The 25996-nt window shown below is 40.6% G+C and overlaps 1 protein-coding gene and 1 pseudogene across 4 annotated transcripts in view; both read right to left on the reverse strand.

The window, feature by feature from the left end:
* TFDP2 (transcription factor Dp-2) overlaps positions 1 to 25996 on the reverse strand; it is a 135665-nt gene that overhangs the window by 101109 nt on the left and 8560 nt on the right. The gene's annotated exons all lie outside the window — the stretch shown is intronic.
* Positions 20154 to 25987, reverse strand: LOC135275886 (proline-rich protein 13-like; annotated as a pseudogene).

Genomic DNA, 25996 nt, shown 5'->3' on the forward strand with positions numbered 1-25996 from the left:
GATAAAGGGTAACTATGAAAAAAATCTACAGCTAAAACAATACCTAATAATAAAAGACTTAACACTTTGCTCCTAATACAGGGAACAAGGTAAGGATTTCTGCTGCCACCATTTTTATCCAACCTTTGGCTGAAAGTTCTAACCAGTGAAATTAGAAAGCAATTGTATCGGCTGGGCGTGGTGGCTCACACCTATAATCCAAGCACTTTGGAGGCCAAGGCGGGCGGATCACCTGAGGTCGGGAGTTCAAGACCAGCCTGACCAACATGGTGAAACCCCATCTTATTTAAAAAAAAAAAAAGAAAACTGAAAAAAAAAAAAAGAAAGCAATTGTATCTCTATATGTTAGCAAAGAAGAAGTGGAAACTGAAAACTGAAATACCACCTATAATCAAAAACTGTCCTGCAACTGATAGCAATTATGGCAAGGTTACAGAATATAAAGTTTTTTTGTTTTTTTTGAGACAGAGTGTCACTCTGTTGCCCCCCAGGATGGAGTGCAGTGGCGAGATCTCGGCTCACTGCAACCCCTGCCTCCCAGGTTCAAGTGATTCTCCTGCCTCAGCCTCCCAAGTACAGGTGCATACCACCATGCCCAGCTAATTTTTGTATTTTTAGTAAAGACGGGGTTTCATCATTCATCCATCATTAGCCAGAATGGTCTCAATCTCCTGACCTCGTGATCTGCCCACCTTGGCCTCCCAAAGTGCTGGAATTACAGGCGTGAGCCACCACGCCGGCCCAGAATATAAAGTTTAACACACAATTAATTGCCTTCTTATACGCCAGCCACAAACAATTAGTATTTGAAATTTAAAACACAAGACCATTTACATTTGCACCAAAAATGAAATACTTAGGTATAAATCCAATAAATATATATATATAAGCTCTATGGGGGAAAACTACAAAACTCTGATAAAAGAAATCAAAGATCTAATTGATGCAGAGATATTCCATGCCCGTGAATAGGAAGAATCAATATTGTTAAGATTGCAGTTATTCTCAATTTGATGTACAGATTCATTGCAATCCCAATAAAAATCCTGCAAGTTACTTTGTAGATATCAACAAACTGATTCTAAAATTTATATGATACAGCAAAAGACTCAGGACAGCAAACACAACAGTAAAGAAAAGCTGGAGGACTAACATTATCTAAAATCAAGACTGACTTTAGGTCAGGCATGGTGGCTCACACCACGTAATCTCAGCACTTTAGGAGGTCGAGGCAGGAGGATAACTTGAGCCTAGGAGTTCAAGACCAGCCTTGGCAACAAAGTGAGACTCTGTCTTCATAAAAAAATAAAAAAATTAGTTGGGGATGGTGGCAAGTGTCTGTAGTCCCAGCTACTTGGGAAGCTGAGGTGGGAGGATTGCCTGAGCCCAGGAGGTCAAGGCAGCAGCAAGCTGTGATTGTGCCACTGGGCATCTTGAATGATGGAGTAAGACACTAGCTGAAAAAAAAAAAAAAGACTATAACTAAAGCCACAGTAATCAAGACAGTGTGGCACTGGCAAAAAAACAGCAAAATAGATCAACAGAACAGACAGCTCAAAAACAGAACCATAAAAATATGGTCAACTAATCTCTGACACATGGGCAAAGGCAATTTAATGGAGAAAAGAGTCTTTTCAATAAATGAGGTCAAATGAACTGGATATCTACACGTAAAGAAATGAATCTAGACACAGATTTTTTTATACCTGCTATAAAAATCCAAAATGGATTCTAGATTTAAAACATAAAATGCAAAATTATAAAACTCCTAGAATGAAAAAAAAAAATCTATGTGACCTTGGTTTTGGCAATTACATTTAAGATACAACAGCAAAACCATGCATGATCCATGAAAGAAAAATTGATGTCGGACTTCAATAAAATTAGAAATTCCTCCTCTGTGAAAGATACTGTTTCTCCACTACCAGATTACCAATGTAAACAGTTTCTGAGTATCCTTACAAGAAACATTTCATGTTTTTGAGTTCGTATGCTGTGTCATTATTTCTCACTTTTTTTTTTTTTTGAGACAGGGTCTCCCTCTGTCACCCAGGCTGGAGTACAGTAGTACAATCTCAGCTCACTGCAACCCCTGCCTCCTGGGCTCAACAAATACTCCCACCTTGGCCTCTTCAGTAGCTGGGACTACAAGTGCACACCACCGTCCCCAGCTAATTTTTTGTAGAGACAGGGTTTCATGTTGCCCAGGCTGGTCTCAAATTCCTGGATTCAAAAGATCTACCTCGGCCTACCAAAGTGCTAGGATTATCAGTGTGAGCCACCATACCAGGCCTGCTCCTCACTTCTTTAAACAAATATATACTCAGCTCACTGTTTTGCACTTTTCTTTTCTTTTTTTTTTTTTGGTTTGAGACTGAGTCTTGCTCTATGACCCAGGCTAAAGTGCAGTGGTACAATCTTGGCTCATTGCAACCTCCGCCTCCTGGGTCCAAGTAATTCTCCTGCCTCAGCCTCCTGAGTAGCTGGGATTACAGACACACGCCACCATGCCCAGCTAATTTTTATATTTTTAGTAGAGATGAGGTTTCACCATGTTGGCCAGGCTGGTCTCAAACTCCTGACTTTGTGATCTGCCCGCCTTGGCCTCCCAAAGTCCTGGGATTACAGGCATGAGCCACCGTGCCCAGCTTCTTTTGTTAATTCAATGTGTCTTCTAGATCATTCCATATTTGTACACCGAGTCAGGCTTTTTTTTTTTTTTTTTGGATACAATCTCTCTCTGTCGCCAGGATGGAGGGCAGTGGCATGATCTCAGCTCACTGAAACCTCTGCCTTCTGGGTTCAAGTGATTCTCCTGCCTCAGCCTCCTGAGTAGCTGGGACTACAGGCATGTACCACTACACCCAACTAATTTTTGTATTTTTAGTAGAGACAGGGTTTCACCATGTTGGCCAGGTTGATCTCAAGTGATCCGCCTGCCTTGGCCTCCCAATTAATTTTTGTATTTTTAGTAAAGATGGGGTTTCACCATGTTGGGCAGGCTGGTCTCGAACTCCTGGCTTCAAGTGATCCAGCCATATTGGCCTCCCAAAGTGCTGGGATTATAGGCGTGAGCCACCACACCTGGCTCAAACTTTTTTTTAATCCTGCACAAACTTCTTAATACTCAACAATCTATTATAGAGTGAAATACGATATATCAGTGTTTTTATTTATTCTTTTAAGACATGGTCGTACTTTGTCACCCAGGCCAGAGTACAATGACATGAACACAGCTGGCTCACTGCAGCCTACATCTCCTGGGCTCAAGCAATCCTGCCTCAGCCTCCCAAGCGGCTGGGACTATAGGTGCATGCCACCACACCTGGCTAATTTTATTTTATTTTTTTGTAGAGGCAGGGCCTCCCTATGTTGCCCAGGCTGGTCTTGAACTTTGGGTTCAAGTAGTTCTCCAGCATTGGCCTTGCAAAGTGCTGGGACTACAGGCATGAGCCACTGTGCCCAACCCTCAGTGTAAGTTACATATGCCTTATGAATGAGGTTGAGTATCTTTTCATATGTGTAAGAACTGTTAATATTATGTTTCTGTGAACTTTCTGTTCATAAGTTTTGTCCACTTTTTGAAAACTGGATTGTTGTTTTGATTATTTCTTTTATCATTATATAATATTCCTCTTTGTCCCTTTAATGACTTAAGGTTTGAAGTATGTTTTATTTTATTTAAAATCAATATTATGTTCTCTCTCCTGATACATCATTGGCCATTTCCATTATTTTTAATCTTCTTTCCATTTAGGAGTTTTAAATATTTATATTTGACAGGCGTATGGGCCAGTAGAAATAAGATCTAAGCTTAGATGTGAGTGATGAACAGGAATTAGCTAGGTGATATGTATAATATAGCAGGAGTGGCATGAAAGACGGTGTTGAGGAGGCATGAAATTCCAGGTCCAGAGATGAGCATATAAAAAGGCTAAAAGAGACAGAGAAGAGAAAACAGGGAACTTAAAGTAGTTCAATGTGGCAGAAGCATAGGTGTCTGGTAAGAGTAATGATGAAAACAAGAACCATTATTATAAAGAATCTTTTTTTTTTTTTTTTTTTTTTGAGACAGAGTCTTGCTCTGTCCCCCAGGCTGGAATGCAATGGCTCGATCTTTGCTCACTGCAAGCTCTGCCTCCTGGGTTCAAGTGATTCTCCTGCCTCAGCCTCCTGAGTAGCTGGGATTACAGGTGACTGCCACCATGCCCAGCCAATTATTTGCATTTTTAGTAGAGATGGGGTTTCACCATGTTGGCCAGGCTGGTCTCAAACTCCTGACCTCAACTGATCCACCTGTCTTAGCCTCCCAAAGTGCAGGGATTACAGGCATGAGCCACTGCACCCAGCCATAAAGGATCTTTTAGATTGGAGTTTGGACTTTATCTCGAGGGTAATAAAGAACTATTAAAATGTTTTATAACATGAAAAGATTTGTGTAGATCTCTGTTCCAGAAAAAGTATGCAGCTATAGTACAGAGAATGAAACAGAAAAACAGCTACAGTAATCCAGGAAATGGTTTACAGCAGTATGACCTAATACAGCAGCAGTGAAGACAGAAAAAATAGGTGAGGAGGGCTGAGAGAGTTAGGAGGTGGAATCAACAAGTCTTGTAAGTGATTAGACTGGGAGCAGAGAGAAAGAGAAAGGAATTAAAGATGACACCTTTGTTTCTGGCTGGAATAAAGGGTGGGTGGTACTATCATTCAATCAGATCAGGAAAAGGGTGACAGCAGATTTTGGGAGAATAAAATAATTAATTCTGGACAGATTCTGAGTCTGAGGTGCATTAAAATTATTCAAATGAAGGTGTCCAATAGGCTGTCAGATATAGAGAATCTTAAGACAAATATCTGGTCCACAGGTATAGATTTGGGAATCACACATATCCAAAACAGATGACAACTAAAGCTATGAGAATAGGTGAAATCACTTGGGGAGAATACACAAGGTTAGAAGAAAACCTAAGACCATGGAACACTATAGCATTTAGAAGACAAAGGAAGTCTAATAGAGTAGACTAACAGGAAACAGCCAAAAAGGAAGGTGAAAATATTGTAAACAAGAGAAAAAGAAGTAAGCACAGAATGAATGTTTACTATGTGCCAGGCACTGAACTAAGGACTTTATGTGTGCTTCCTCATTTAATCCTTACGCATTCTATGAGCAACTTAGTATTATTGCATGTGTCATTACAGATGTGGAAACTATGGTTTTGAAAGATCAACTTGCTTAAGATCACATATTTGGTTGGGTGTCAGAAATGGAACCGAGATTACATTTTAGTCCTCCAGAGCTCTTGTTCTTAACTACTACACTGGACTACCTTCTATGAAAGACTAAGAAAATGTAGTATCACAGACACTAAGGATAAAACAGTGATTCAAAAAGAAAGGGACCACTCCAGTAGCAATGAACTCATTTAGCACTGAGATACTGGTTTCTAATAATGTTCTCCAGGAAAAGGAATCCAGACTCTGGGAAAATGACTGATCTGAGGACTGGACAGGAAATATACAAGATGAGCCTGGAGCATCTTGCAGTGTCAAAAAGTAAGGAAGTATCAAAAACAAACACAATGATGAGGATGTGTCCAAGGGACACAGAAACCAAATGAAAGAGCTCCCAATGGCCACAGCTGGAAATGTGAGCAAGAAAATAATAGTATTGGATTATAACCCAGAGTATAAACTAAAAATATCCATGAGCCCATACTAATCTAAATAAATGAAATAAATAGAGGAAAAGAGACAAATTTAGGACACCAAGGAATTCTAATTGATGTAAATGTTTAACTAACTTATGTAGCAAGTCCACTCAAGGAGGTAGAGAAAAATTCCCTGCTCTATGCAATGACTTCCTTCCAAAGCCTATGATGCGGAAATGAAGAGGGGTAAAGACTAACTTAACTGTGGAGAAACCTGACGAAGGCAACATCAGCCAGGTGATCAAGGTTCACATCAACAGTGGTAATTCATGTTGATAGTACATGCCTTAAAATGCTGTGATGAAAATGGCACTTTATCTCTGTGCTCATTTTCTCAAAAACCCATTTTCACCAGTCAAATCATGAGAAAAAAAGTCAGAAAAATCCTGAGGGGCCTTCTAGAACATACCTGACCAGTTTGTATCAAAATTATCAAGTTATCAGAAACATGGGAAGTCTGAGAAACTGTCACAGCCAAGAGGAACCTAGAGATACGTGACCATGTAATGTCGTATCCCGAATGCTTCCTTGAAACAGAAAAAGAACATCAGCTAAAAACTAAGGAAATGTGAATGAAGTACAAACTTTAGTTATTAATTATATATTGATATGGGCTTATGTATTGTAAAAAATAAATAAATAAACTGTACCACAGAGGTTTTGTTTGTTTGTATGATTTAGAGACAGGGTCTTGCTTTGTCACCCAGGTTGGAGTACAGTGGCAAAATTATAGCTCCTATAGCCTCAAACTCCTGGGCTCAAATGATCCTCTTGCCCCAGCCTCCTGAGTAGCTAGAAATACAGGCATGGTAGCATAAAAAAATATTTTGTAGAGGCAGGGTCTCACTATATTGCCCAGTCTGAGTTTTAGATGCTACTGATAATAGGGGAAACTGAGCGATGGGTATAAAGTAACTCTGTACTATCTTAGAAATTTTTCTGTAAGCCTAAAGCTGTTCTAAAATTAAAAGATTATTAAAGACAGGCACAGTGGCTCATGCCTGTAATCACAGCACTTTGGGAGGGTGAGGCAGGCGGATCACAAGGTCAGGAGATCGAGACCATCCTGGCCAACACGGTGAAACCCTGTCTCTACTAAAAATACAAAAATTAGCTGGGCGTGGTGGCACGTGCCTATAATCCCTGCTACTTGGGAGGCTGAGGCAGGAGAATCGCTTGAACCAGGGAGTGGGAGGTTGCAGTGAGCTGAGATCATGCCACTGCACTCCAGCCTGGCAACAGTGAGACTCTGTCTCTAAATAAATAAATAAATAAATAAATAAATAAATAAATAAATAAATAGTTATTTAATAAAAGAAAGAAAGACATTAACTGTGTTAAATGCTTTAAAAAAAAAACAACAAAAGACAAAGACTAAGGGCAGTTGCATAGAATTAATGGAAACATAAGCCAGATTATATTCAACAGAGGAGTGAATGAGAGGTGACAATGGCACTGAAAGCATATACTGTCTTCCAAAAAGTCTGATTATGAGAAGGAGAACAAATCAGAGCCGTAAGTAGATATCCAGTTGAAGAAAGTGTTTTTGCTTTTTGTCTTGTTAAATCAAGGCATAATCTACTTTCAAACAATTCACCTTTGAAAGTGGGTTTTAGTATATTTACAAAATAATAAAACCACCACCTCTATTTAATTCCGGACCATTATCATCACCTCAAATGAAATGGTGGCACATGCGTCTAAACCCAGCTACTCAGGAGGCTGAGACAAGAAAATCACTTGAACCTGGGAGGCCGAGGTTGCGGTGAACTGAGATTGTGCCACTGCACTCCAACCTGGGCAACAGAGTGATACTCTTGTCTCAAAAAAAAAAAAAAAGAACCTAGAAATATGCTAGATACAGTGGCTTACACCTGCAATCCCATTTTGGGAGACCAAGGCGGGAGAATTGCTTGAGGCTGGAAGTGCGAGACCAACTTGAGCAACAGAGCAAAACTCCATCTCTAAATACATAAAAATTTAAAAAATGAATGAATGAATGAATTTAAAAAGTCAAAAATAAACCATCATAAATACAATCCACTGATTTTTGACGAGGGTGCCAAGACTGTTCAATGAGGAAAGGACAGTCTTTTCAACTAATGCTACTGGGAAAACTAGATATCCACACGCAAAATAATGTTGGACACTCACGTTACACCATTACAAAAATCAACTCATAACAGACCAAAGACCTAAACTTAAGAGCTAAAACTGGCCGGGCACAGTGGCTCATGCCTGTAATCCCAGCACTTTGGGAGTACGAGGCAGGTGGATCACCTGAGGTTGGGAGTTTGAGACCAGCCTGACCAACACAGAGAAACCCCATCTCTACTAAAAATACAAAAATTAGCCAGGCATTGTGGTGCATGCCTGTAATCCCAGCTACTTGGGAGGCTGAGGCAGGAGAATTTCTTGAACACGGGAGGCGGAGGTTGCGGTGAGCCGAGATCATGCCATTGCACTCCAGCCTGGGCAACAAGAGCTAAACTCTGTCTCAAAAAAAAAAAAGAGCTAAAACTATAAAACTCTTAGAAGGACCTTCATGACATCAGATTTGGCAATGATTTCATGAATATGACAGATACCAAAAGCATAGACAACAAAAGAAAAAATGAATTAATTGTAATTCATCAAAATTAAGGACTTTTGTGCATCAAAGGATACTATAAAGAAGTGATAACACAACCTACCGAATGGAAGAAAATAATTACAAATGATCTATCTGAAAAGAGGTTGATATCCAGAATATATAAAGAACTCCTCAAACTCAACAATAAAAAAAACAAAATAACCTAATTTCTCCCCTCTCTTTTGAGCAATCATGTCTGCCTCAATCTCGGCAATCAAATTCTTTAAGCCAATAAGAAATTATTTTATTCTGTGAACATTTGGTATCCTGCATAGAACCTACTAGTGCCTGTCCTCTGACTAAAACCCATAAAAAACGGTAAACTCACCGGGCTAAACAAGTACACCTCTGTTAGTCCCTCTCTATTGCTTTGAGATAATTTTAAAAAATATATTGTATCCAGGCCAGGCATGGTGGCTCATGCCTGTAATCCCAATACTTTGGGAGGCCAAAGCAGGAGGATTGCTTGAGCCCAGGAATTCGAGACAAGCCTGGGCAATGTGGCAAAACCCCATCTCTACCAAAAAAAAAAAAAATTAGCCAGTGTAGTGGTACACATTTGTAGTCCCAGCTACTCAGGAGGCTAAAATAAAAGGACTGCTTGAGCCCAGGAGGTTAAGGTTGCAGTGAGACATGATCATGTCACTGCACTCCAGCCTGGACAACAGAGCCAGGACCTGTCTCAAAAAAAAAAAAAAAAAGTTTTTCCCAGGCGTGGTGGCTCATGCCTGTAATCCCAGCACTCTGGGAGGCTGAGGCGGGTGGACCACCTGAGGTCAGGAGTTCAAGACCAGCCTGGCCAACATGTTAAAACCCCATCTCTACTAAAAATATAAAAATTAGCTCAGCATGGTGGTACATGCCTGTAATCCCAGCTACACAGAAAGCTGAGGCAGGAGAATCACTTGAACCCAGAAGGCGGAGGTTGCAGTGAGCTGAGTTTGCATTACTGCAGTCATCCTGGGCAATAGAGTGAGACTGTCTCAAAAAAAAAAAGTTTTATCTAGAATTTCTAGTTGTTATGAGCAATATGTTTGGTCCAATAGAAGCTAAATACCCATACCAGAAGCAGAACCAGAAAGTAATTCAGAAAGATATTTGCTGTGATACTATTTATCAGAAATAAGATGGAGACAATCTAAGTGTCTGACAATGGGGGAATGGATAAGTAAATTATAATACATCCACTTCATGGAATAGCGTATGACTATTAAAATATTTTGATACACCTGTAAATAAAATGGAAGAAATGTTTCAAGTTTAAGGCAAGATGAAAAAAATGAAACAGAAATAATATGATAGTGGTTTCAATCTTGAATGTCAGATTTATTGCAAAGGATCTTGACCATATACATAGATGAGACTGTGACTAGCAAAACACAAGTTCATTTTGAAGTATTAATGAAGTAATATTGGCTTAACAATATTTTCCTCAGTCAACATTCTAAGATTATGACTTAACATGTAGTTCCACGTTTTTTAAGTTGTCACAAAATGTTTCTCAAACTTGAAAATATTAGCTGGGAGGTAGCACAAGATGGCCAAATAGAAGCCTCTACCCGTGGTCCCTCAATTTACAGGAACACCAAATTTAACATCTACACAAAAAAGTACCTTCATAAAAACCAAATATCAGGGGAGTGATCACAATACCTGGTTTTAACTTCATATTGCTGAACAAGACACCAAAGAGGGTAGGAACGACAGTCTTGAACTGCCAACTCCATCCCTCCCCCATCCCTGGAAGCAACCGTGTGGTGGAAAGAGAATCTGTGCACCTTGGGGAGGGAGAGCTCAGTGACTGTGGGACTCTGCACTGGAACTCAGTGCTGTCAACACTGGGCAGAACTCAGCTGATACCCACAGAGGGAACATAAAGGACAGCTTTAGACAGAAGGAATTGTCCATGCCACTGGTGAGAACTTGAGTTCTGGCAAGCTTTGCCACCACAGGCAGAGCACTCCAAGCTCTGGGGTCCTAAACAAACTTAAAAGGCAGTCTAGGCCAAAAGGACTGCAACTCCTCAGCAAGTCCTAGTGCTGTGCTGGGCTCGAGAGCCACTGGACATCCAGGGCACACAACCTTGTGAGACACCAACAGGGGTGGCTAAGAGAGTACGTGTGCCACCCCATCCCAAAGTCAGGCTGCGCAGCTCCAACCTCCAAAAGACACTCCTTCCTTCTGCTTGAGGAGTGGAGAAATAAGAGTAAAGAGGACTTTGTACTGCAATTAGGATACCAGCTCAGCCACAGTAGAATAGGACACCTGGCAGAGTCATGAACCCATTCCAAGCCCAAGCTCCCGGAAGACACTTCTAGATACACCATGGGCCAGAAGGGAACCTACTGCCTTGAAGGGAAGGACCCAGTCCTGGCAGGATTCATCACCTGCTGACTAAAGTGCTCCTGGGCCCTGAATAATCAGCAGCAGTAGCCAGGTAGTACACTTGGTGAGCCTTGGGTGAGACTCCGAGACATACCGGCTTCACATATAAACCAGAACATTCCAAGTTGGGTCATATGAGAAATTCCTTCTGTTTGAGAAAAGCAGAGGGAGAAATAAAGGGGACTTTTTCTCACAGTTTAGGTACCAGCTGAGCCACCAGCTGAGGCATGGCACCAAGTAGGCTCTTGGGGTCTGTGATTCCAAGCCTTGACTCTTCGACAGCATTTCTGGACCTGCCCTGGATGAGAGGGGGAGCCCACTGACCTTAAGCGTGAGTCCCAGGCCTGGCAGCATTCACCACAAGCTGGCTGAAGAGCCCTTGAGCCTTAAGTAAACCCTGGCAGTAGCCTCTTAGTACTCTTCATGGGCCTGTGGAGGTGGTCTTAGGGAAAGACTCCTCTGCTTGTAGAAGGGGGAGAGAAGAGTGGGAAGGACTTTGTCTTGTCCTTCCTACAGTAGAGACCCAGGTAGATTTCTAAGGTTTCTGACTCTAGGCCCTGCCACCCAGATAGCATCTCTCAACCCGCATAGGGCCCAGAAGAACTCGCTGCCCTGCAGGGAAGAACACAAACCTAGCTGGCTTCATCACCTGCTGATTCTAGAGCCCCAGAGTCTTGAGCAAGACCCAGTATTGTGTTGGCTTCAGGTCTGAACCAGTACAGTCCCAGTGATGGCAGCCACAGGGATATTTACGTTACCCTTCCCCCACCTCCAGGCAGCGCAGCACAGAGACACTCCATTTGTTTGGGAAAAAGTAAGGAAAGACAATCAGAGTCTCTGTCTGGTAAACCAGAAAATCCTCTGAGTTCTTATCCAAGACCACCAAGGTGGCACCTCTACAAGTCTCCAAGAACCACAGCATTGCTAGGTTTAAGGTACTCCCTAATGCAGATAGAGCTGCCATGACCAAAAACTTAAATCACAACACCCAAGTCCCTTAGAATATCCAGAAAGCCTTCCCAAAAAGCACAGGTATAAGCAAGCCCAGATAGCAAAGACTACAATAAATATATAACTCTTCAATATCCAGACATCGATGAACATCCACAAGCATCTAGACCATCCAGGAAAACAAGACTTCAACAAATGAACGAAGATAGACACCAGTAATCTATCCCAGAGGGAAAGAGGTATGTGACCTTTCAGAGAATTCAAAATTGCTGTTTTGAGGCAACTCAAAGAAATTCAAGGTAACACGAAGAAGGAATTCAGAATTCCATCAGATAAATTTAATAAAAAGATTGAAATAATTAAAAAGAATCAAGCAGAAATTCTAGAGTTGAAAAATGCAACTGACACACTGAAAAATGCATGAGTCTTCTAACAGCAGAACTAATCAACAAGAAGAAAGAATCAGTGAGCCTGAAGACAGGCTATTTGAAAACACACAGTCTCAGCCTGGCCAACATGGTGAAACCCCATCTCTACCAAAAATACAAAAATTAGCTGGGTGTGGTGGCGGGTGCCTGTAATCCCAGCTACTCAGGAGGCTGAGGCAGGAGAATGGTTTGAACCCAGGAGGCAGAGATTTCAGTGAGCCAAGATCACACCACTGCACTCCAGCCTGGGTGACAGGGCGAGACTCCATCTCAAACACACACACACACACACGTGCACACACACACACACACACACACAGAGTAAGAGGAGATAAAAGAGAAAAGAATAAAAAAGAATGAAGCACACCTACAAGATCTAGAAAATAGCCTCCAAACAGCAAATCTAACAGTTATTGGCCTTAAAGTGGAGGTAGAAAACAGATAGGGTAACAAGTTTATTCAAAGAGATAATATCAGCAAAATTCCCAAACTTAGAGAAAGATATCAACATTCAAGTACAAGAAGGTTATGAACACCAAGTTGACTTAACCCAAAGAGTAACTGAAGGCATTTAATAATCAAACTCCTGAAGGTCAAAGATAAAGAAAGAGTACTAAAAGTCCCAGGAGAAAAGAAACAACCTGCCAGGCGTGGTGGCTAACACTTGTAATCCCAGCACTTTGGGAGGCCAAGGTGGGTGGATCACCTGAGGTCAGGAGTTTGAGACCAGCCTGGCCAATATAGTGAAACTCCATCTCTACCAAAAAATACAAAAATTAGCTGGGTATAGTGGCATGCATCTGTAATCCCAGCTACTTGGGAGGCTGAGGTAGGAGAATCGCTTGAACCCAGGAGGCAGAAGTTGCAATGGGCCAAGATCATGCCACTGCACTCTAGCACATGGGCAGCAGAGTGAGACTCCATCTCAAAAAGAAAAAAAATATATATATATGAGAAACAAATAACATACAATGGAGTTCCAAAGCACCCAGAAGCAGACTTTTCAGTGGAAACCTTAAGAGTCCAGGAAGAGAATGGCATGACATATTTAAAGTGCTGAAGGAAAATACTTTTTGCCCCACAAGAGTATATCCAGCAAAAATATTCTTCAAACATGAAGGAGAAATAAAGACTTTCCCAGACAACCAAAAGCTAAGAGATTTCATCAACGCCAGATGTGCTCTACAAGAAATTCTAAAGGAAGTTCTTCAATCAAAAAGAAAAGGATGTTAATGAACAATAAGAAATCATCTGAAGGTACAAAACTCATTTTTTTTTTTTTTTGAGAGTCTTGCTCTGCCACCCAGGCTGGAGTGCCGTGGTGTGATCTCAGTTCACTGCAACCTCTCCCAGGTTCAAGTGATTCTCATGCCTCAACCTCCCAAGTAGCAGGAATTACAGACCCACACCACCATGTCTGGCTAATTTTTGTACTTTTAGTAGAGAAGGGGTTTCGTCACATTGGCCAGGCTGGTCTCAAACTCCTGACCTCAAGTGATCTGCTAGTCTTAGCTTCCCAAAGTGCTAGGATCGCAGGGGTGAGCCACCACACCTGGCCAGTTGTGATCTGTTTAAAAAATAATGCGTTATATCATTTGCAAGCCTCATAGTAACCTCAAATCAAACAACATACAATGGATACACAAAAAATAAAGCAAGAAATTAAATCATACCACCAGAGAAAAATCACCTTAACTAAATAAGGAAGGCAGGAAGGAAGGAAGGGAAGAGAAGACCAGACCACAAAACAACCAGAATTCAACAAAATGGCAGGAGTAAGTCCTTACTTATCAACAATAGCATTGAATGAAAATGGACTAAACTCTCCAATCAAAATACATGAAGTGGCTGAATGAATAAAAAACAAGATCCAACGACTTGTTGCCTACAAGAAACATGCTTCACCAATAAAGACACACACAGATATAAAGAGATGGAAAAAAATACTCCATGACAATGGAAACCAAAAGAGCAGATGTAGCTATACTTATATCAGACAAAACAGATTTCAAGACAAAAACTATAAAGAGACAAGGTCATTACATAATGATAAAGGGGTCAATTCAGCAAAAGAACATAACTATTGTAAATATATATGCACCCAACACTGGGGCACCCAAATATATAAAGTAAATATTATTAGTGCTAAACAGATACCCCCAATACAAAAATATGTGGAGACTTCAACACCCCACTTTCAGCAACGAACAGATCTTCCAAACAGAAAATCCACAAAGAAACACTTAACTTAATTTTCACTATAGACCAATTGGACCTAATAGATATTTACAAAACATTTCATCCAATGGCTGTACAATACACATTCTTTCCTTCAGCACATGGATCATTCTCAAGAGTAGACCATGTGTTAGGTAACAAAACATGTCTTAAAGCATTCAAAAACACTGAAATATTATGAAGCATCTTCTCTGACCACAGTGGAATAAAACTAGGTATCAGTAACAAGAGGAATTCTAGAAACTGTACAAAGATATAGAAACTGAACAATATGATACCAATTGACCAGAGGGTCAAAAAATAAATTAGAAAGAAATTTAAAATTTACTTGAAACAAATGATAATAGAAACACAATACACTGAAACCCATAGGATCTAGTGAAAGCAGCACTAAGAGGGTAGTTTATAAGTGCTTACATCAAAAAGAGAATTAAAAAGACTGAAGAAAATTTCAAATAGATAACCTAAAGATGCATCTTAAAGAGCTAGAAAAGCAAGAGCAAACCAAACTTAAAATTTGTAGAAGAAAGAATAAAGAGCAGAAATAAAATTAAAACAAAGGAAACAATGCAAAAGATCAATGAAACAAAAAGTTGGTTTTCTGAAAAGATAAAATTAGCAAACCTTTAGCCAGACTAAGAAAAAAAGAGAGAACACCTAAATAAATAAAATCAGAAGTGAAAAAGGAGACATTAAAATTGATACCATGGAAATTCATTAGTAACTACTAGAAACAACTATATGCCAATAAATTGGAAAACCTAAAAGAAATGGATAAATTCCTAGACACATACAACCTACCAACATGGAACCATGACGTAATCCAAAACCTGAACAGACCAATAACAAGTGACAAGATTGAAACAACAATAAAAAGGCTTCCAGTAAAAAAAGCCCAGCACCGGATAGCTTCACTGCTAAATCTTACCAAATATTTAAAGAACTGATACCAATTTTACTCAAACTATTCCAAAAAATAGAGCGGGGGTCCCATAACCCCTGGGCCACAGACTGGTACCGGTCTGTGGCCTGCTAGGAACCAGGCTGCAGTGCAGGAGGTGAGTGGCACCAAGTGAAAGAAGCTTCATTTGTATTTATAGCTGCTCCCCATTGCTTGCATTACTGCCTGATCTCTGCCTCTGTCAGATTAGCCGCAACATTAGATTCTCACAGGAGCGCGAACCCTGTTGTGAACTGTGCATGTGAGGGATCTAGGTTGTGCGCTCCTTATGAGAATCTAATCCCTGATGATCTGTCACTGTCTCCTGTCAGCCCAGATGGGATGGCCTAGTTGCAGGAAAACAAGCTCAGGGCTCCCACTGATTCTACATTATGGTGAGTTGTATAATTATTTCATCATATATCACAGTGTAATAATATTAAAAATAAATGTAATGCACTTGAATCATTCTGAAACCATACCTCCCCCGACTCCAGTCCATGGAAAACCTGTCTTCCACAAAACCAGTCCCTGGTGCTAAAAAGGTTGGGGACCACTGGAAGAGAGAAGAGAATACTTCCAAATTCATTCTAAAAGGCTTGCATCACCCAGATACCAAAACCAGACAAAGAAACATCAAAAAAGAAAACTACAGGCAAATATCCCTGATGTACACTGAGGCAAAAAATCCTCAACAAAATACTACCAAACCATATTCAACAACACATTAAAAAGTTCACTGATCATGACCAAGTGGGATATACCTCAGAGATGCAAGATGGCTCAATGTATGCAAGTCAATCTATGTAATATATCATATCAATGAAATGAAGTACAAAAACAATATAATCATTTCAGCTGATGCTGAAAAAACATTTGACAAAATTCAACATCCTTTCATGATACAAGCCCTCAAAAAACTGGGCAATAAAATTCAATAAAATAAAAGGCATACATGACACACCCATAGCTACTAAAGTACAGGATAGGGAAAAACTGAAAGGCTTTCCTATAAGATCTGGAACACAACGAGGAAGCCTACTTTCAACACTGTTATTCCATATAGTACTGGAAGTCCTAGCTAGAGCATTTGGACAAGAGATAAAAATAAAGGGCCACTCAAATTGGAAAGGAAAAGTCAAATTATCCCTGTTTGCAGATAATATAATCTTATATTTGGAAACATCTAGACTCCCGCAAAAACCTATTTTACTGATAAACAAATTCAGTAAAGTTGCAGGACACAAATCAACATACAAAAATCAGTAGCTTTCTATATGGCAATAGTGAACTATCTGAAAAAGTAATTAAAAGTTATCTCATTTATAGTAACTACAAATGAAATTAAATACCTAAGAATTAGTCAAAGAAAGATTTCTACAATAAAAACCATAAAATATTGATGAAAGAAAGAGGATACAAAAAAATGGAAAGATATTCCATGTTCATGGAGAAGAATAAATGTTGTTAGAATGTCCACAGTACCCAAGGCAATCTATAGGTTCAATGTAATCCTATCAAAATACCAATGACATTCTTCACAGAAATAGAAAATTATATAGAACCACAGTAGACCCAGAATAGTCAAGGCTCTCCTGAGCAAAAAGAATACAACTGAATCACATTATCTGACTTCAAATTATACTATAGAGCTATAGTAAACAAAATACCATGGTGCTGGCAAAAAAAAAAAAAAACAGATACAGAGACCAATGGAACAGAGAACCCAGAAACAAATCCATATACCTAGAGTTAACTCATTTTCCACAAAGGTGCCAACAACAAACATTGGGAAACAAACAGTTTCTTCAATAAACAGTGCTGGGAAAACTGGAAAGCTGTATGCAGAAGAATGAAACTAGACCTCTATCTCTCAACATATACAAAAATCAAATCAAAGTGGATTAAAAATTTAAATCTAAAACCTCAATCTATAAAACTACTACAAGACAACATTGAGGAAAATCTCCAGGACATTGGTCTGGGCAAGAATTTCTTGAGCAGCAACCCACAAGCACAGGCAACCAAAGCAAAAATGGACAAATGAGAACATATCAAGTAAAAGGTTTCTTCATAGCAAAGGAAACTATCAACAAAATGAGAGACAACCCACGGAATGGGAGAAACATTTGTATAACTACCCATCTGACAAGAGATTTACAACCAGAATATATAAAGAGCTCAAACAATTCTCTAGGAAAAAAATCTAACAATTCAATTTAAAAATGGGCAAAAGAACTGATTAGACATTTCTCAAAAGAAGATATAAATGGCAAACAGGTATATAAAAAGGTGCTCAACAGTACTGATTACCAGAGAAATGCAACTCAAAACTACAATGAGCTATCATCTCACTCCAGTAAAAATGGCTTTTAACCAAGAGACAGTGAATAACAAATGGTGGTGAGGATGTGGAGAGAAGAAAGCCCTTGTACACTGTTGGTGGGAATGTAAGTTAGTGCAACCACTATGTAGAACAGTTTGGGTGTTCCTAAAAAACTAAAAATTGAGCTACCACATAATGCAACAATCCCACTGCCAGATATACACCCAAAAGAAAGGAAATCAGTATACTGAAGAGACATCTGCATTTCCATGTTTGTTGCAGCCAAGATTTAGAAGCAATCTAAGTGTCTATCAATGGACAAATGGATAAAGCAGATGTGGTACATGTACACAATGGAGTACTATTCGGCCACAGAAAAAAATGAGATCCTATCATTGGCAAAATGAGATCCTATCATTGGCATAATGACATGGAGGTCATTATGTTAAGTGAAATAAACCAGGCATGGAAAGATAAACTTCACATGTTCTCATTTATTTGTGGGTGCTAAAAACTAAAATAATTGAACACGTGGAGATACAAAACAGAACTATGGTTACCAGAGGTTGGGAAACATAGTGGTGTGGCAGGGGTGGTGAGGGGAGTGAGGGTGATTAATGAGTACAAGAAAACCCAGAAAGAATAAGATTTGATACTTGATTTTTTTTGGGGGGGGGGCGGGGTGGCAGGACAGAGTCTCATTCTGTCACCCAGGCTGGAGTACAGTGGTGTGATCTCAGCTCAATGCAACCTCCACCTCTCAGGTTCAAGCAATTCTCCCACCTCAGCCTCCCAAGTAGCTGGGATTACAAGCGTGTGCCACCATACCTGGCTAATTTTTGTATTTTTAGTAAGGAAAGGGTTTCACCATGTTGGCCAAGCTGGTCTTGAACTCCTGACCTCAAGTGATCTGCCTGCCTCCCAAAGTGCTATGATTACAGGCATGAGCCACTGCACCCATCGGTCAATAATAATTTAATTATATATTTATAAATAACTAAAAGAGTATAACTGGATTGTTTGTAACCACAAAAGACAAATGCTTGAGGGGATGGTAAGAAATGGATAAAATCACTCCATTTACCATGATGTGATTATTACATATTTGATAAAGTATGCCTATATCAAACTAACTCAAGTGCTCCATTAATATATAGAGATATATACACACACATCTATTGTGTACCCACAAAAAATTTAAAAACTTTTAAAACAAGACTTTAAAATATTAGGAATGGGCATGGTGGCTCATGCCTGTAATCCCAGCACTTTGGGAGGCCGAGGTGGGGGGATCACGAAGTCAGGAGATCGAGATCATCCTACTACATGGTGAAGGCCCATCTCTACTAAAAATACAAAAATTAGCTGGGCATGGTGGCATGTGCCTGTAATCCCAGCTACTTGGGAGGCTGAGACAGGAGAATTACTTGAACCAGGGAGTCAGAAGATCTGCACCACTGCACTCCAGCCTGGTGACAGAGCGAGACTCTGTCTCAAAAAAAAAAAAGGAATAAATACAATATGATTATGACTGTATTTTTTAAGGTGCACATAAAAAATAATAAAAATATATATTGTTTTAGTCTTGTGTATTTGAACTAGATTTTGTATTTTTTTCATTTTCCTTTGTATTTTTAATGAGTATTTATTTCTCTTTTATTAAGAAGAAAAATTAACCATAATTTCCCCTGCCAGCTGTCTGTATCTGAGGGCAAGGACAGGGGAAGCTGAAAACAGTTAAATCTTAAAAAAGAACTCTTCAGTGTATGTGCATATAATAACGCCTCTTGTCCTACTTCCTATTAGAAGTATTGCTAATAACCTCAGGGAGCTCCAGGTCCTCTACCCAGATTAGCCTCATTTTTGTCTAGCTGATATATTTGGATTCCATGTAAGATTTTACTTGGGAAAAGGGTTCTACTGGTAAAACAAACAAAGAACAGATGGGAAATCTCTACCCATTGTCTACTCAGTCAATCAGCCTGTGATCCCAGCAATCTACCTTGATTAGTACCTTCCCTCTACACCAAACCTCAGTCATCAAATCTACTTTTAAAATATTATTCATAGGGCCGGGCGCGGTGGCTCATGCCTATAATCCCAGCACTTCGGTAAACTGAGGCGGGTGGATCACGAGGTCAAGAGATCGAGAACATCCTGGTCAACAAGGTGAAACCCCGTCTCTACTAAAAAGTACAAAAATTAGCTGGGCATGGTGGCGCACGCCTGTCCCCAGCTACTCGGGAGGCTGAGGCAGGAGAATTGCTTGAACCCAGGAGACGGAAGTTGCGGTGAGCCGAGATCGCGCCATTGCACTCCAGCCTGGGTAACAAGAGCGAAACTCCGTCTCAAAAAAAAAAAAAAAAAAGCCATTGCACTCCAGCCTGGGTAACAAGAGCGAAACTCCGTCTCAAAAAAAAAAAAAAAAAATATTCATTTTTTTTTTTCTTTCTTTTTTGAGAGAGTTTTGCTGTTGTTGCTGAGGCTGAAGTGCATGGCGTGATTTCAGCTTACTGCAACCTCCACCTTCCAGGTTGAAGCGATTCGCCTGCCTCAGCCTCCCAAGTAGCTGGGATTACAGGCATGTGTCACCACGCCCAGCTAATTTCCTGTATTTTTAGTAGAAATGGGGTTACTCCATGTTGGTCAGGCTGGTCTCGCATTCCCAACCTCAGATAGTCCACCCGCCTCAGCCTCCAAAAGTGCTGGGATCACAGGAGTGAGCCACGACGCCTAGCCTCATGTTTATCATTTCTTTTCCTTCCCTTCTGCCACTATCTTCTGCCCTTGTTCTTTCTCACCTGAATTTGGTGGTAACTTCTGAGAACTTACTGCTGCTCTCTCTTCAGGATCACCTGCTCTTCTAGTTTTGTCTACACTCTGCTTCTAGCATTCTCTTTCTGATGGTATCTACTTTATTAAGGACAGGAGAAAATCAGAGTGTTTTTCCAACTCTTTGTACACCATTTAACACAAAACACTTTGCCTCTGGTCACCAAAATATGTGGGGATTTCTCCCCACTAGCAAGCAATCAATCTGACACCACCAAAAGATCACATCAGATCTCACTGGTTAAGGGCTCAGAGCCACAATACTGTCCCCTACTTTACATGCCAGTTCCAAGCCCCAGGCTGTGACTCGTGCTTCCGACCAACCAGCTATAAGTTGGAGTTCCCCCAACTCCCTACTCAGGTTCAATTAATTTGCTAGAGCGGCTCACAGAACTCTAGCAAAAGGGAAACACTTGACTTATGTTTATCAGTTAATTTTAAAAGGATATAACAAAGGACATAGATGAACAGGATGAACAATCAGAAGAAGATATACATAAGGAAGGTGTGGAAGGCCCCAAGCTCAGAAGCTTCTGTCCCCATATTTGGAGTGCACCACCCTCCTGACACATGGATGTGTGCACCAATCTGGAAGCTCTCCAAACTTTACAGTTCAGGGATTTTTACGGAGGCTTCATCACAGAGGTATGATTAATTATTAACTCAATTTCCAGTCCTTCTCCCATCTCCAATGAATAGCGGGTAGGGCTGAAAGCTTCAAGCTTACAATTGTGGCTTTATCTTTCTGGTGACCCCAATCCAAGAGCCTACCAAGTCACCTCATTCGTACAAAAGTCATGCCTAATTACCCAGGAAATTCTGATGGATTTAGGAGCTCTGTATCAGATGCTCCTATCATTCAGGAAATTACAAAGGTCTTAGGAGTTCTGTGTCAGGAACTGGGGTCAAAGACCAAATATTACAACAAAAGGTTCTCCTAGTACTCCTATCTACAAGGGTATTAGGAACTCTGTCTCAGCAATCAGGGTGGTGATCAAATAATATGAGAAATGATTCTCCTAGCACCCCTATCGTTCAGGAAATTACAAGGGTTGCAAGAGTTCTGTGCCAGAGAGTGGGAGCAGAGACTAATATACGTAGTCATGTGTCAGTTAACAACGGGGTAAGTTCTGAGAAATGCATTGTTAGGTGATTTCATTGTTGTACAAACATCATGGAGTATACTTACACAAACCTAAATGTGTACAGCATGTTACTGTACTGAATACTGTAGACAATTGTAATGCCTACATATGGTAAATATTTGTGTACCTAAACACAGCTAAACACAGAAAAGGTACAGTAAAAACACACTATTATCTTATGGGACCACTGCTGGATAGCCATCCATTATTGACTGAAACATCATTATGCAGCAAGTGACTGCATTTCTTATTATTTCACACACTTTTCTTTTTTTTTTTGATACAGGGCCTCACTCTGTAACTTAGGCTGGAGTTCAGTGACATGATCTCAGCTCACTGCAACCTACACCTTCCAGGCTCAAGTGATCCTCCTGCCTCAGCCTCCAGAGAAGCCGGGACTACAGGTGCACGCCACCACATCAACTAATTTTTTTGTATTTTTTGTAGAGGTGGAGTTTTGCCATGTTGCCCAGGCTGCTCTAGAACTGCTGAGCTCAAGCAATCCACCCACGTTGGCCTCCCAAAGTGTTGGGATTACAGGCACGAACCACTGTATACAGCCTGTTTCACATACTTCTTTACTCATTCATTAAGTCTCGGTCTCATAATAGATTATGACTAATAACTTTATTATCTAGGTCTCTACTGTATAGTCTCCACCTCTGCTACACTGTTACTTCCTCAGTGCATTCCTCTCTGACCCACCCTATCTAAATTTGAATCTCCTTGCTATTTTATCCTTAGTCCTAGACCCTGCTATATAGATTTTTTTTCATATAACCAGTATTTTATGTGTATATGTTTGTAATCTATCTTCCTCACCAGAAGGTAAGCTCTATGAGGGAAAGGACTTTGTTCTATTCCTTGTTTATCCCTAGCACTCAGAAAAATGCCTGGCACATAGTAAGTAAGTACTATTTAATAAAGTAAGTAAGTACTATTTGCTAAATCAATGAAAGAACGTGGCCTACCTCTCAGGTCTCATTTCTTGCCACACACAATGCCATCTTTCCTTCCTTCCTCCCTCCCTCCCTTCTCCCTCCTTTTTTTTTTAACCAGGAGAAACAGCTTTATTTGGACTGAGAGCTGGAGAACGAGAGTAGGAGCTGATACAGCATATTGGGCTAAAAAGGAGAGGTGAGGTTCCAAAATGGCAGTCAAAGCTCATCGACCAAACGGACTCTACTTCCCAGCAACCTTGCAGTTAGTGCAACCAACAAAAGGCCTGCTGGGGAATGTATTTGCCACTAAATTCCCCAAGTATGCCAACATTACAAAAAAAAATTGAGGTTTTTCATCATAATCAAGTTTCCACAAATCTCCCCAATCACAAGTATTATAAGAGGAAGTAAAAAAATCACATTTTACAAATCTCAAACTTATCTTCAACACTTAGTTCATCATCTTCAAAAAATAGCTCCCCTGCTAAACTCATTAGCTATATGATCTATCCAAGCAGCAAGAAAGTGGCCATGCCATGGCAATCATCTTCCCATTTTCCCTAGGCACTCAGGGCTGAACAGCAGGTGGTGGCAGGGGTGGGGAGCTCAAGAGCTACTTTCCCCCAATACAACAACTTGATGGGAGAGCAGAACTGGTGAGACCTGAGGGAAGGGTCCAGGGCCTGTATTCAGTCAGAGTCACTGCTGGAAGAGGAGGAGGAAGAGGAGAAGGAATGCCTGCCATGCTTGTGGTGCTGGTGCATCTTTTTATGAGCTTTCTTCATTTTCTTCTACATCTTCTTGTCTACTATCACTCCTGGACCAACCATGACAGGAGCCAAGGGATTCTCAGAGGCATTCCAGGGGCAGGCGGTGGGTACGAAGGAAGGTAGGGACCCGAGGGTTGGCATTCTGGATACCCTGGCTGTGGCACAGGATGAGGGGGCCCACCTGGGGGGAAAGCTGGATTGCCCTGGGGAGCTCCTGGGGAAGGAGCCTGGGCGAAAAGGTGGATTGATAGGTGGTAGGTGGGCAAGACTGGAACCTCCAGGGCACCCAGTGTTGGGGGAATATGGATTTGGCCCTGGCTGCCCAGCATTGAGATTCCACATGTTTAGGTGTGTTCTCCAGACCCATCATCTTTACACAACTGCCTGGGCTTCATGCGTTCTCCTTCCCAGTCACCCCATCTTTCTTTATATGTGTTTCACATCTACACTACTTTCCCTTCTGTAGCACTGGCTGGATGTATCCCAACCCTGGAGGATTCCAGCTCTCTTTCTTTTTTTTTTTTTTTTTTTGAGACAGAGTCTTGCTCTATCACCCAGGTTGGAGTACAGTGGCGCAATCTTGACTCACTGCAACCTCCACCTCCCAGGTTCAGGCGATTCTTGTGTTTCTGCCTCCCGAGTAGCTGGGATTACAAGCATGCGCCACCACACCTGGCTAATTTCTATATCTTTTGTAGATACAGGGTTTCACCATGTTGGCGAGCCTGGGGTCTCGAACTCCTAGGCTCAAGAGATCCACATGCCTTGGCCTCCCAAAGTGCTGGAAATATAGGTGCGAGCCAATGCGCCCAACCTTTTTTTTGAGATAGGGTCATGGTCTGTCACCCAGGCCGGAATGCAGTTGTGCAATCACAGCTCACTGCAGCCCCAAACTCATGGACTCAGGCAATCCTTCCACCTCAGCCTCCCAGAGTGCTGGGATCACAAGCATGAGCCACTGTATCCAGACCAGCTTTCTTACTTTTTTTTTGAGATGGAGTTTCGCTCTTGTTGGCTAGGCTAGAGTACAACGACATGATCTCGGCTCACTGCAACCTCCGCCCCTAGCCAGGTTCAAGCAATTCTCCTGCCTTAGTCTCACGAGTAGCTGGGATTACAGCTATGTACCACCATGCCCAGTTAAATTTTTGTATTTTTAGTAGAGAAGGGATTTCACCATGTTGGCCAGGCTGGTCTCAAACTCCAGATCTTAGGTGATCCACCTGCCTCAGCCTCCCAAAGTAATGGGATTACAGGCATGAGCCACCACACCTGGCCCTGTCTTTCTTATTAGTGCTGCTGGACAAAAGTAGTCAACCTCCTGAATTAAGATCTTTAAATTTAACCTCAACTGAGTTCAGTGCTGCTCTAACATTCTACGTTTTATTTGTCAATGCTCTTGCATTTGTGCTTTCACCCTCTCTACTCAGTAGAAAAACAAAAGCCATTAAGAACCCAATGGAAATTCTAGAACTGAAAAATGCAATGTCTGAAAAAAAAAAATCATTGGCTAGGATTAATAGAACAGTGATAACTGAAAAAAAAAAAAACCCATGGCCTGGCGGTTGGGGACCCCTGCTCTAGAGTACATCTCCCACCTGAGACATAAACCCTTTGAGGAAGCTGAAGTTTCCCTCATAGCTATTTGTATTGTAATAGCATACACCTTGTTCCTACTGTTTATAATGGAAATTTTCAAATATACACAAAAGAGAAAGGAAAGGAATAATGAAACCCCACAGAGATACTACCTAGCTTAAACAAATAATCAACTTTAGACAATATTGTTTTATCTATAATATCACCCACTTTACCCTCTTTCCCCTAGTGGATATTTTGAAGCCAATTCCAGACATCATATCATTTCATCCGTAAACCTTTTAGCATGTATCTCTACATACCACAAGATACTGTTCAAAGAGACATACTGAAAGATACTGCTGGTTCCTATATAAATTACTGTACTGGTGGATCAGAATTCTTTCTTTTTTTTTTTTTTTTGAGATGGGGTCTCATTCTGTCACCCAGGCTAGAGTACCGTGGCATGATCATGACTCACTGCAGCCTCAACTTTCCAAGCTCAAGTAGTCCTCCTACGTTGGCCTCCTGAGTAGCTGGGATCACAGGCACACACCATCATGCCCAGCTAATTTTTTATAGACAGTGTCTTGTCTCACTATGTTACCCAGGCTAGTCTCAAATTCCTGGGCTTAAGCAATCCTTTTGCCTTGGCCTTCCAAAGTGAAGGGATTACAGGTGTGAGCCACTGCACAAAACCAGTGGTCCAGATTTCTGATATAAGCATTCTTCTAGTAAGCCACATATTAGTCAAAGAAAATATAAATACCCAATATAGAAAACATATATATGTATTTTTTTATCTACCGTACTTCCTTACAAGTTAAACCACTTGAAAGTAGGACTCTCAAACAAGAAAATCAAGAAAACAGTAGTCTGAATAGTTTCAATTATAATAAGATTATTGTTAAAGGATCTTAGATATCTCTTAGGAAAGAGAAAAATCACACACGAAAACTCTCCATCTCTCAGAGGTAAATGACTTTCACACAACACAAGTTATTTGGCATGGAACAAAGTGCTAATATTATAAAATTATTATGCATAAGGTAATACATGTAGCTACATATTTTATAAAACAAATGCATTAAAATTAGCTTAATTCAGAAAAATTTTATTCAA

This window comes from Aotus nancymaae, unplaced genomic scaffold, assembly GCF_030222135.1.
Source record: "Aotus nancymaae isolate 86718 unplaced genomic scaffold, 86718_ANA_hifiasm-v0.15.2.pri h1tg000019l, whole genome shotgun sequence".
In the NCBI taxonomy this organism is placed as follows: domain Eukaryota; kingdom Metazoa; phylum Chordata; class Mammalia; order Primates; family Aotidae; genus Aotus; species Aotus nancymaae.